The following is a 14,428-nucleotide window of genomic DNA, read 5'->3' as shown; positions in this document are numbered from 1 at the left end:
TGGCATTCTCCTTATCTCAGCTCCAGGTGGTTCTAGTATGTGGGTATGAAAATGTTCTACTTCATGATTCATTCTCAGTGAATGGGGTTCAGTTCTCTAGTAGAAATCAAACACAGTTTTAACATCTTACAAGGATATGAGTATTTGGGAGGATAAAACCAGATATTTATTGTGTTTCTAGTCTTCTACACACTTTTTTATATAACTAGAATGAGCTCACAAAAGAAGTACAGAACAAATTTAAATAACTTTCAAATGATGGTTTCTGCAAGCATGTACTATCCATATTCCTGAAGTTATTAAAGCTTAAAATGACACTAACATTTTAGGTCACTTTGTATTTATTCATTTAATCTTTTAAAAAATGTTTCATTTACTGCTATTGTGTGTGTGTGTGTGTGTGTGTGTGTGTGTGTGTGTGTGTGTGATGTATGTTTATGAATGTGAACACACACATGCTACAGAAATCATAGGACAACTTTTTGGGAAGTTGGCTCTCTTTATCTTCTGTTAGATCTAGGAATCCAACCCAAGTCTCATGCTTTCAAGGCAAGTAATTTTAACAACTAAGCTATCTTGTCAGCCCTTATTTAAACTTTGTAGCAACTAACTTGATGGTACCATTATCTACTCCATTTCATAGATAATAAACCAAGAACACCATGTAGTTAAATCGTCTGTCCAATGGTATATAACTAGTAAAGGGAAAAGCTAGGGTTAGAATACAGGGAGTATAATCCCAGCCTTCACATTCTCACTCCAGACCCTATGCCATTCTGGTAGTCATTAAGAGACACTAGAAAAGCTTTTTACCCTGAAGGGTACCTCGATTCAGTTGCTAGACAAATGTTTCACCCCTTTCACCATCCTTAAATGGTCATAATTCAATTTAAGTCCTCAGCAAGATGATACCTTTTTACATCTTATGGATTGTCAGGACCATATGAAAATCAATATCATGCAGGATAAAGCTAAGACCACTAAGGGTCCCTGGTGCCATCACTTTTATTTGCTTCCTGCTTTTATGTAGCATGATCCCATCACGGTGAATTTAACCCAAGTGGTCAAGGACCCCTTGATATTCCAGGAGCATTTAGGGTAGATGCTCCTGTCTCACCTTCTACATATTTTCCAACCTGTTGTGTAATCTTTGCAGTGTTCCATTTTTACCCTACATTTTTTTTTTTTGCCCATCTCATGTAATCTTGCTTTATAAACCCCACCATTCTTTAGCCAGAACCATAGTGAGGGTGTGTGTGTGTGTGTGTGTGTGTGTGTGTGTGTTTAACCCCCATTTCTGCTGCCTTATTTAATGTTGTTGAAGGCAATATTGCAGTGATATGTGTGGGGAAGAAATCTCGCGGGTGGGGGGAGGGAGTCCGGCAGCAGAGTCCCAGGGTGGTCCGGCATCAGGGTCCTGGGCGGGCTTCCCACATCACCAGCGGAGGATCCCACATTCATACAGCTGCCTCGGACTGGCAGCTGCATCAGCAAGGTTCCAGGGTTCCAAAAGCTGGGAATCAGGCGGAGAGACCATGCGACACGCGACACGTGTCCGGTTTTCCAAAGCTTTATTGTTCATGACATGGTAAATGGATACAGGTGATACGCGCTTCCGCCCCCCCCCCCAAAGGCCAGGGGAGTCTCATTTTATAGGGAGGGGAAAAGGGGAGGGAATAACTTAATTAGCTACACCCCTGGCCTTTTGATAATTCATTAATATTTAAATCTCTGGAGGTAGAGACTTGTTAACCTCTACCTGTGCCCTACGTGACTGAAGGTAACAGGTTAAATGGAGTTAACTTGTCCAAGGCCCAACAGATATGAAGAAATGTCTATTTACCCCATATTAAGGTACCAGTGACTGACCAATGTCTGTCTTGGTGAACCAATGGGTTTATTTGAAATTAGTTAACAGGAGTCTAGGCAACTTATAAGCAGACATACCACTGAAAAATTTTCCAACACCAGGACCTTCTGGTGCTGCCTCAAAAATTATTTATGTGAGATTTCTCGTGTTCTCCCTCTCTTCAGTGAAGGAGTTGCAGTAAACCTAATCTTGTGAGTAGTTCATGTGGGTAACTGCAGCTACTCTGATTTCAAGACAGCTCTGACCATATGCTTAGAGAACAGTTACAACAACAGGCATAGTGCTCCATCTGGTGAGCTATCCATGTCCATGCTGGAACTGTACCTGAAACTGTTTTATATCATCTCTCATTCCAGAGACTCTATTTGTCCCTCCCATAGCACGAGTGTCTCTTTTTCCAGACTCTTTTCTAGATTCACTGGCCTCTAGCTATCCTTGGCTTAGAGACCTTAGTCTTCTCAATGTGTTTTCTTTGCAGACTCAGCTTTTGTGACCTGGGAAAGTAGCAGGCATTAATATCAAAGATCTAGGGGGCTCTGTCTGTCTTTCATGACCTACTAACAGAAGGCCTACTTGTAGACTAGACTTTGTTGGGTACTGCTTCTGGCACCTGATGCCCCTTGAGACAGACCTGGTCCTATTAGCCAAGGCTTGAGCAACAGTGCTTTATTTCTTGTTGGAATTTCTGAAAACTGAGAGGTTACTAGGGGATTTCTGAGCCTTGAATTGATTAGCAGTTAATGATGTGTGTTTTGATGAGAATATAAAAATTTTTGTTTATCTACTTGAGAGGAGGAAAACTGGGAATAAAAAAGAGAGAAGAAAAACACAATTCTCAGAATTTCACTGAGGTCTTAAATATGCAGACCTGCTAAGTTCCTAGCCATTGGTGGAAATTCCTCTGGGTGTTGATTTTACATATCAACTCTCAGAAAAATTCATTAAGTGTTTTGCTTCACCTAAAGCCATCAGGAGACCCATAGAAACTTCAGAGGGACCTACCCTTCTGAGTCATGTATAAAAGAGTTTTCAAACTTTCTCTTGAACCATTAATGTTGAAGCTATTGCTCCATCAATGCAAAATATGGTAAGCTAAGAAGAACTAGCCTTGGGAATCCAATTAACCTGGATTTGACCTTCATCTAGCCAATTCAGAGTTCTCAACTTCACTTTCATTTGTAAAGTGGAACACTACCATTTAACCTGGAGAGCTGTCATTAAGACAAATAGTCCACTAAGTGAAATTAACTAGCATGGACAAGATATTCATGAATGCTGCTTACGTTTCTAACACCCCTCTCTACCTTTTTCTACAGAAGGTATAAACTTTCCATTCTTCAAAGTACTTATGACCACTAAGTAACACTAAAAACATTTGAAAAAAAAACCATAAACATAATAGTTTATGTTTACTTAAAATACATATGTATTTATATGTCTTTATATGTTTATACATATTTACATATAATATACCTTAGAGTTATTAGTTAGGGAAACTTGAGAGAGCCTCTGAAAATAATATAGTCTCTTGGCATTGGTGTTGGTTACTTTCCAGAATGTGAAGCTATTGCTGAAGACACCACACACTTCAGACACAAGGCTTAGAAGAAAAAAGTTGGAACTGACCTGAAACCTCCTCCCTGAGGATTAGCTCTCATAGTATCAGAAAGTCTCATGCAAGCTGCCAAGGGAGAAAGGTAATCAATAGTCCTACCAAGCTGTAAAGCTTATGAACCATAATTACCAGCATAGAAAGATATACTCAAGGGTACAATGGGGGAACTTACATCTTTGATTTAACCATCAGCCATCTAATTAGATTTAAATCTTGCATAATAGGAGGGAATTCATGCCTGGCACTGTAAATTCAGCCAACGATCCATGGCTGGTGAGATCATAGGCCCTGGAGGAAAACCTACTACTACCACTTTCCTAAATCAGAATACTTTCTAACTTCACTCTAAATACTTAACCTTATACCCAAGAAAAGTGTAGCTCTCACCCCTAATCAAAGATGCTTCCTTTAGCAGCAGAGACCTTTGTAGAAGCCTACAGCTGACCAAATACAGCGCTGCTAAACCCCAATTGATATATCTACCACACAATCCCTACACCTAAGGTACAGGGTATGTTGTGGAAAAGGGACAGAATGATTGTTAGAGCTGGAGGACGAGGATGTCTGTTGTGAGATACTGTCTTCCATATATCACAGGGAAGCCACAACAATAAACTTTCAACAGTATGGCTCCATAAACCAGACCTGCACAAAGACAATACCTGTTGATATGCCTATATGAATGGGGGATATCTCACAAGGCTGTAGCCTAATATGAACAACTTTACACACTTAATATCTGGTGAGAGAAGGAGAATCAGTCTTCTCCAAGAACAAGTCTCTTTCCATGTATGTTATCCAATCCCAGGTGGTCATCCCTAAACACTTATGAGCAGCACTGAGTGAATGCAACAGGCTGTATTCATATATATGTAACAATTATTAGATTATGAATTTGAGAATGATTAGGTGTGTACAGAATGAGTTTGAAAAAAAGAAGAACAAATGGAAATGATCGAAATACTATACTCATGTATGAAAATCTGAAAGTTTTTAATTAAGGAGAGCAAGCCAGTAAGCAGCCCATCTCCATAGTCTCTGATTCACTTCCTGACTCAAGGTTTCTGCTGGAGTCCCTTTATTGACTTCTCTCAATGATGGACTCTGATGTGAAATTAAAAGTCAAAATAAACCCTATCGTCTCACTCCCATGAATTTTTAAATTAAAGATTGTTTTGCTTCCAAGCACAGTTTGAAATTGCTATTGTATGAGACCCATATCTGTTTTCTTAGGTTTACCCCTAAGCATTGTAATTTTGTTTGAGCAACTGTAAATGGTATAGCATTTTTAATTTCGATGTTCATTGTTAGAACTTAGACTAGATTTATTTTCTTATGTTTATCTTGTATCATACAAACTTGCTGAACTTATCCTTCCAGGAGTGTTTTGTCAATTTCCTATGTAGATATTCGTGTTATTTGAAAACACTTTAAATTTTTTTTTCTTTTGCAAAAAGAAAAAAAAGAGAAAATAATTAGGTCAAGGTGGTTAACATTTTCTGAGGTTGTAGGTACTTTTTTCAAACCTAAATCACCAGAGTAATAGCCATTTTAAACTGTTGATGCTGGACTTGGACAAATGGTTTGAGCCAATCAACTTAATTAGGGCTTGCTTTCCAAGTGAACCCACAAAAACAATGCTGCTTGACACTAGTCAACCATCTTCATAAAAGGCTGCCAGTTATATTGCAAATGAATATTGATGAGTCCACGCAGGTTGAGGTGAGAGGCCAGGTGAGGATCATTACCTACTGCTATTTCTAAAGCAAGTAGGAACATATCTTAATGGCCAGCGGCAGCAGCAACAGCCACCTTACTAGAAGAGCAGCATATACTACATTATAGTTAGCATCTTCTCTGAAGATTTTACTGTTGTTCATAAGAGATGTTAAGTCTGTGGGTAACTGAGAACATTAACAGATCTCATCTTTTCCCGTTGAACTATCTTTGCTGCTACAGTTGAAAGACTCAGATTTGTTTCTTGGTTCATCAAGGGAAAATTATTGAAAAAGGCAGCTCTAAATATGTCATATAGATACTGTCACACCCAGAATATTCCACACAATCACATACATATTCATTAGCAAATAAAAAACAAATCTGCTAGCCTAAGATGATTTCAGTATGATTCTTTATCCTTGCGTCTTAAAACACATCAAAATTTGTTCTCAACATAGAGGCTTATAATAAATTCATTCCCATTCTGACACAGTTTTATAAAATAGTTTTAATAAAAGAGTTTATTTCCAGGTCAAACGTGGTAACATGTTCCTTTAATCTAAGCACTTAGAAGGCAGAGGCAGGTGAATCTATATGAGCTCAAGGCAAACCTAGTGTATGAGGCAAGTTCCAAGCCAGCCATGGCTATATAATGAAACCCTGTTTTTAAAAATAATGTTTTTCTTAAGTAATACTCATCAGGAACCTTTCCAGGACTCAGCATTATTTAGTATGCTTAGAACAATCCATTCAAGGTAGCTGATTATTCTTTACAAGAGAAGTTGAAGTGAGTACATTGATAGTGAGCTTATATTAGCAAGTTATTTTAAAAAATGGCTATCTTGCACTTATTCAAAGTCATAGAAGTATTAAAAAAGACTTTCAAGTTTTCTCCCATGGGGGTGGAAGTGGTAAGGAATACAAGGGTGAATTTTCCATGCAAATCAAAGGACACAAGCTGATGGGGAAGTTCTTGGGGGAGGGGCTATAGTCAGTCATTTAGAGAAAGTCAATAGGATATTTTATTTGGTGTTTGAGAAAAAATAGATGTATAATTTCATCAATAAAACTCAGATATTTCATGTTTTCTCGAGTCCAAGAATTTTCTTCAACCAATCTGAAAACCAGGAGACAGATCAGTATATATGCTTGGTGTTCCAAGGTCCCAAATATGCATTCATCCAGTGAGAGAACCACTTCATGTACACAAATATTTGAAAGATATTCCAGTAGTCAGTTCAGCTCATTTTTATTCTGTCTTTAGACTCTTTGGGTAACTACTGGTGGGTACTTTAAAAGCTGTCTCCAAGACATGATGTGCTGATAGGTCATGAAATTTAGTGGGTGAATAAATGAGGGGGAAAAGGTTATTGGCCTCGAGGTACTTATTAATTGTAAGGGAAGACAGTAACCAAGCCAGCAGACACATCTTAGCAAATGATGAAAGTTAGCATCATCATTAATCAGGCATGCCAACATCATGTCTCTGATATAATGTCCCAAAAAGGCATTTGCTTGATATTCTTTCACGAAATGCATAACCTCGATCTCATTATGAAAAAAACATCAGCTGAACCTAGATTTCAAGATATCCAAGAAGATAACTAACACTGTTTTCCAACAGTGTCGAAGTCAGAGTAGACAAGGAAAGGCTCAGGATCTGTCACAGATCCTGATTTGTTTCTTAGTAGATCCCGAAACAGATTTGTTTCTTAGTAGATCCCGAAACAAAAAGGGTTAGAGGAACTACTGATGTAATTCAAATAATTCATCAAGTTCAGTTGCTATACTGCTGGTAATTTTCAGGTTCTGAAGATTGCATGGCAGATACATAAACTGTTAAAGTTAGCAAAAGCTGAGTAAAAGGTACACTTTCATTCTTAGTGCTCTTAACAATTATTCTGTAAGTCTAAACACGTTTCAGAATAAAAAGTTAGAAAAAGTGTAGTGAGCCGCTGTGGCTGCACACGTGCGTTTTTCCAACATGGCGCTGGCCACATGTTTCCCCAGCAATAAACAATCATTCTGCGCAGCTGCTAGGCAGAAAGAGCGCCAAACCACTGGCCTATCCCGAGGCGTAATACTGGGTAGTGAGCAAGCAGCCATTCAGAAGTGAATACGTCACTCTAGGGTGTATTTAAGGGACCCTCTTCCGGTTTCTTGGGTCTTTCCGCTTTATCGTGTGCGGTAGTAAAAAGTTCCTCGTGGCAGTAAACCCGTATCGCCTCCTGTCCTTATTCGCGGGCGAAAAGGGATTTTGGGGGCGCGCGTTACATCTGGTGCCGATTAACCCGGGAAATTTTAAGGCGCTGCGGGAGACCACCCAAGCTTGGGGACGGGTTACAAACTGCGGAACTCGAGGTGCATCCTGGAAGGTATGCTTGGCGTGGAGACCTTTGTTGCGACCGAATTTTCATTCACTGCCGCTGCTGTAGTAGCTGGCCTTGTGTGGTTTTCGTTGGCAGTCTATTTTTGTTGTGAGGAACTAGCTCGAGGCACAGCTAATAGGAGTGGAGAGGTTTCAAAAAAGGTCTGCTCTAAGCTATCAGAACCAGGATGTGGCAACAGGTGCTCAGCCATAGGGTTGGGAAAAGAGAAACAGACGAAGAAGTCTGGAGAGAGACTGGCCAGAGAGTTTGGTTATAGGAAAGAATGTTCAGGAGGGATACAGGCCACTGCAGGGCCTGTTAAAGCTAGGAAACCTTCACCGCCTGGTGAAGAGAAGCGGGAACCCCCGCACCCAATTAAGGAGCCTGCTTCCATACACCTTAGCAGCTCCGAGGAAGATCTAACACAAGGAGAGGAAGAGGGCCTGGGGCAGGAACCAGCTGCCTGTACTAAGGCTGGAGGTCCCAAAGTAAGACTAAGAAAGCCTTTGAATTCCTCAGCCCCACTCTTGCCTCCAACTTACGATTCGGGCGGAGGCCCTAACTCATTCCTCAGCCCGGCGGATCAGAGGCAGCTACAGCTTGCATTTCCGGTCTTTGAAGCGGCAGAAGGCGCCCGCGTTTATGCTCCCGTAGATTATAGACAGGTCAAAGAATTAGCGGAAGCAGTGCGCGCATATGGAATTGGAGCTAACTTTACTGTAGCCCAAGTAGAGAGGTTAGCTACAGCCGCCATGACTCCAGGAGATGCCTTAGTATAAGAGAAACTAAGAGAAATCCTTAGTTCTGCTTTTTTGTTTATTGTCCTGTCCTTGGTGCACCAATGTCCACGTGTGTCTCATTGTATTTTCTGTCCACGTGTCTCGTATGAATGATTGGTCGTCTATGTTTCATGTTCTATGTTTAATGTTTAAAAGATTGTTAAAATTGCTTGATTCAACACTTGGTCTAGTCTAACTTGGTTTTCAAAGGCAGTTTTAATATGCAGAGCAGTGGCTAAAGAGTTGAGCTCAGCTGGAAAGGCTGCCTTTTCTAGGGACCAACATGTTTTTGGATTAAATAAGGAAGTTAAGAGTTTGTCCTAGAAAAATCAAAGTGACAAGGTGCTTTTATCTTAAAATTACAGCTAGAGAAATCGAGAAATTTTGTTTGGTTTAAATATATAAGATGTGTTGTCATTTCATTTTTGCTTCCAACTGATTTTTAGAAATTATTGGCCTAAAGTTATTGGATATGATAAAAAGGTTTACAACCTTGATAAAAAAGGCTGGCTTAAGATTGGTGACTCAGGGTTGGAGTCATTCAAAAACCAGGTGTGTAAAGATAAGATTTAAGAACAGTGTCTCTTTGGTGAGATATTTAAAGCTGCACTATCGTGCATCTACATATAAGAACTGGCAGCAAAACTTTATAGCATAAAGGTAATTTACTTGATGTTGATTTTAAAGAAAATAAATTGCTTACATCGTTAAAGATTGGTTTTGTTTCTCAAAAATATGGTTATACTCTAACATTAAAAAAGAGGCTTAAAAACATAGTTAAACTGCCAATATTCCATTGGCTACAGTTGATAATTCAACCGAGAGTTTAAAAATTTTTGATTTGCCTATGTTTATAGAAAAAAGATACAACACGTGTCTTTTAAAATTTAAAGTTTAAATTTAAAGTTAAAAAAAAAAAAAAAAGTGCAGTTCAGGCCTCAGAGAACAGGCGGGAGATTAAAAATATTTACATTTGAATTAAGACAATGCAGACTGAGCTCTACAGCTCAGGAGCCACTCCCAGATGGAATGGTAGTTTATACGGATGGGTCAAAAACAGGAATAGGTGCCTATGTGGTTAATGATAAAGTTACATCCAAACAATATCATGAAACCTCACCTCAAATGGTGGAATGCTTAGTGGTGTCAGAGGTTCTGGAAATATTTCCAGGTCCCTTAAATATTGTTTCAGATTCCTTCTATGTGGTTAATGCAGTAAAAGCATTGGAAGTTGCTGGGTTAATTAAGACATCTAGCAGACTTGTGGAAGTTTTTCAAAAGATTCAGCTTACCCTGGCTAAGCGTAGATCCCCGGTCTTTATAACTCATATTAGGGCTCACTCAGGCTTACCGGGACCTATGTCCCGTGGCAATGACCTGGCAGATCGAGCCACAAGGTTAATTGCAATTGCCCTTTCACCAAAGTTAGATTTGGCTAAAGCTTTTCACAAAAGGTTTCATGTGACAGCTGAGACATTAAGATGTCGATTTAACATCTCTAGAAGGGAGGCCAGAGATATTGTTACTCAATGCCAAAACTGCTGTCATTTCCTACCTGTTCCCCATACAGGAGTTAACCCTCGGGGAATCAGGCCCTTACAAATCTGGCAAATGGATGTTACCCACATCCCATCCTTTGGTAAATTACAATATTTGCATGTTTCTATTGATACTTGTTCTGGAGTTATATTTGCCTCTCCTTTGACCGGAGAAAAGGCGGCCCATGTTATTCAACATTGCCTCGAAGCTTGGAGTGCTTGGGGAAAGCCTAAAATCCTTAAAACGGACAATGGGCCAGCCTACACTTCTCAAAAATTTAAACAATTTTGTCGCCATATGGAAGTGACACACCTGACGGGTCTTCCTTATAACCCCCAGGGACAGGGCATCATTGAGCGTGCTCACCGCACCCTTAAAACTTATTTGATAAAACAAAAGGGAGAAGTTGAGGAAGCTCTGCCCACGGTGCCACGAGCTATTATTTCTCTGGCACTTTTTACCCTCAACTTTCTGAATTTGGACAGTCAAGGAAATTCAGCGGCTGATCGACATTGCCTGGAACCAACTAGGCCAAAAGAAATGGTAAAATGGAAAGATGTTTTGACTGGTCTATGGAAAGGCCCGGATCCTATTTTAATAAGATCCCGGGGAGCGGTCTGTGTGTTTCCACAGGGGGAAGACAATCCATTTTGGCTGCCAGAGCGACTGACGCGGCGACTCGCGGTTCCTGAAAAAGACCCCCCGAAGGATTCATCTGCAGACGCTCTCAGCTCCCATTTGGACTCTCCAAAATCGGGTTCCTAGTATATACAGTAAATTTAGATGGTTAACCTATCTGCTTCTCAAAAACCTATGCCCTTGCCTTCTTAAAAGGCGTTGCTGCTGCTAACTTGTACCAATGTAACTCGCTTTATATTACAGTGCTGGTCTGCTTTTCTATAAGCAGGTCTAATAGCCAGTTTACCACTCTGATCCCTATCCCCGTTCAGACGTCTGAGACCTTGATTTTATCCTGACAAGAAAGGAGATTCTAATATAACTGCAGCCCTTATCGCTGCTATTACCATCCCTACAAATTGCAGCTGTAACAGCTGACTCTGACATGGTTAATCAAATCACAGCAGCTACTGTTGCTAATCAAATTTCAGAAAAAACCTCTGAGGCTTTTGACCCTCCCACAGAAAGTGGATGTGTTGGTCAATCAGAGAGTTTATTCGCTCCAAGCACATTTGATACAGCTCGCAGATATGGCTCAAATGAGCTGTGTCTCAATGACCCCATATCCAGGTATTTCACCTCTGAGATTTGTGAATGATACATTTATTTAAAGCCATAATCTTTCTGCTTACTTAAAAGGAAAGTGGAATGGGAAGTTGGACCAGATACAGCCGTGATTACAAGCTCGGATTTCCAGCGGATGAAACCTGCTGCCCGTGGAGATTTTACTTCTTAAAAATAAATTTCTTCTGCCTTTTCTTTCCTTCTTTCTTTCTTTCCAAAGAGCCGGAATAGGCCTGCGTGATACACTTCTAGGATGTGAACTAGTATTCATAGATGAATGGTTTGTAAGCTCAAGCCCAGCAAAAACGAGACAAGGTAGCTCTAAGCCTAAGCACGCGCAGCCTTGGGGCAAGCATCCTCCCTGAAATTTGATGATCTAGGCTAGAAATAGCCTATGACAGAGACATTCTCAGTCTATGCACCCCAAGAGCTCGGCTCATTTGCACTGGGTAGATGAGAAGTCTTGTCCAGTCAGCTCTTGCCTAAATAATTGTGATACCAGATAATAGGTTGACAGCCCTTGCACTCCTGGGAGCTATATATATACTCCATTGCACAGGGATGGGTGTCAATTCTCTTTATATTTCCTTAGCCCATGCACCCAGAGGACTCGTTTCCATGGCACCTGGAAGGGTAAGGAAAAAATCTTCGGGCTATAAGCTCTTGATCGCTTACTCCCCCCCAAGATGGAGTTTGCTTGATCGGGTTTGAGTTCGAATCTTATTTGGTACTACTTTTAATAGGCAAAAGGCTGTTTCATATTAATAATTTAAACAGGGAGAGATGTAGTGAGCCGCTGTGGCTGCACACGTGCGTTTTTCCAACATGGCGCTGGCCACATGTTTCCCCAGCAATAAACAATCATTCTGCGCAGCTGCTAGGCAGAAAGAGCGCCAAACCACTGGCCTATCCCGAGGCGTAATACTGGGTAGTGAGCAAGCAGCCATTCAGAAGTGAATACGTCACTCTAGGGTGTATTTAAGGGACCCTCTTCCGGTTTCTTGGGTCTTTCCGCTTTATCGTGTGCGGTAGTAAAAAGTTCCTCGTGGCAGTAAACCCGTATCGCCTCCTGTCCTTATTCGCGGGCGAAAAGGGATTTTGGGGGCGCGCGTTACAAAAAAGAAGTTTATTAGAAACAGGAGAATGCAAAAAGCAATTCAGTTTAATACTGCCCCAACACATGCTCAGTGCCTCTGTGAATCAGTTGAAGGTGCATAATTATCTTTCTCCATGTTCTGTGTTTAATCCCTGCAAGTTGTAACTTGTGCAGATCATCTTAGTCCTAGGAAAATGATATTTCATGTTTCAAGACTATAAGGGTGAAATTGAGAAGAGCCATTCCAGCCTGATTTCACAAAGTTTATTACTTATGAGAACTGTATCTGCAAAGGAAATGCCCACAATGTAAAAAGAGTTTTTAAACAGTAACATAATCCAGACTGAACAGGTTGTGTTTATTTAGGAATACAATATGTGTATATATCATCTATCCATCCATCCATCCATCCATCCATCCATCTATCTATCCATCCATCCATCTATCCATCCATCCATTCATCTATCCTATCTATCTATCTATCTATCTATCCATATGTATATGACAATGAAAAAAGAGGCCACGAATTGGAAAGAGAGCAAGGAAGGTTATATGGGAGGGTTTCAAAAGAAGAAAGAGAATAGGGAAATTGATGCAACTATATCATAATCTCAAAAAATAAAAGGAAAATTAGACAAAAACAAGGACGAGAGGATTTCAGGCAGGAGGATTGCCAATTACTTGATATTTTTCTTAAAAAGCTGTGTGCTTCTTTTGAGTCAGAATCCAATTGTTTCAAGTCTTCATTAATCAGTGACATCATTCATCAAATAGACACTTTGGCATAATGAGTGCTCATAAATACAGTGTTTGTGATCTTTCTTAGAATATTAGAATGAGGAATGGGGGTGGAAGGAGGGAAATCATGCTGCACCTCATCTTCTTATTCTCAAACAGGCTTCCATATGCCACACTGAAATAACACTCTGTCATCTTTTCAGTTTCTTCTCTCTCTCTCTCTCTCTCTCTCTCTCTCTCTCTCTCTCTCACACACACACACACACACACACACACACCCTAAATGAACCAAGGGCACCTGCTCCGACTTCCTAATTGAAGCAGTTCAGGTCAAATCATGGTTGTTAACAGAAATAAACCAAATCATTTGTCACAGCGCTTAATTTCACCTGTGCTGCCTGCTTTCCTGCTGTTATTTGTACTTATGGTGGATGATAAAAAGCGGTTGCCAAAGCCTCTTCACTGGAAAAGAAATCCCAGCTGGGATCCAATTGAAAGCACCTGGGGGCTGTGGATCAGCTGGCATCAAACAAGGATTTTGCCAGCCTTAGTTGGCCCTCAGTTTGATTGAAATGAACAGCTCCATTTCCAAGCACTGTTCTGGTTTCAAATGAGTGAGCGTTTAGGTGTCATTTCTGAGAAAATATCAAGTCCTCAGAGACCTGCTCTCATTATAGCATCTCTGAACAGACTTCCCCCAGTTTTCTAAAAGTGCAATGTATACACTTGCTACCATCTGTGTGTTAAGAGTGAGACTATCCCCATACACACTGGAAACTAGAGAATCACCACTGAGTTCCTGAGAAAGAAGAGTTCTTCTTGCACATAATATTTGTGCATTTGTAGCAGTGACAGTTGTTTGGAATTTCATGATTTCAACACTTTCTCCAATTTTCAGCCTGCTAATGGTCTGAAGACTAGAGAGGAATGCTGGTTTTGAGATTTGTCTTACAGATAGAGAAGCAGGTATGGTAGGTGGGTCTGGCTATAAAGGACATTTACAAATAATATCACAAGTACTCATTATTAATCAGTAGTTTAGCTAGTCAGGCAATCCATTACTACCACATAGGGGTTTGTTGGAGCTACTATGTATTATATTCTAGCAAGAGAACATTCTTGCATTCATGGAATCCATACATTGCCATGACACAATCCAGGTTGTGATCTGTGAGTAGGGTGTGTGTTCAATGTTTCTGTATATGGGGTAGAATGTTATTTGGAATGGTAGATGACAGAACCTACAAGGAGAGATTGAGGAGTGCCAGGATTTCCTCTGAAATGACTGAGTTGTACCCACTAAAGCCATTGGCATTATGGACTTATTGACTTCTACTTTAAGCCAGAGGTTTCAAAGACTGGCTGAGCATTTAAGCCATTGGAGCATTTAAGCATTGGAACATTGGAAAGCTTAGATTCCAGTAGGAGAAGATGCAAAGAGAATCCCCAAAGTGTCTGAGA

The sequence above is a fragment of the Arvicanthis niloticus genome, chromosome X (assembly GCF_011762505.2).
Source record: "Arvicanthis niloticus isolate mArvNil1 chromosome X, mArvNil1.pat.X, whole genome shotgun sequence".
Classification (NCBI taxonomy): Eukaryota; Metazoa; Chordata; class Mammalia; order Rodentia; family Muridae; genus Arvicanthis; species Arvicanthis niloticus.
This window is presented reverse-complemented; position numbering follows the sequence as displayed.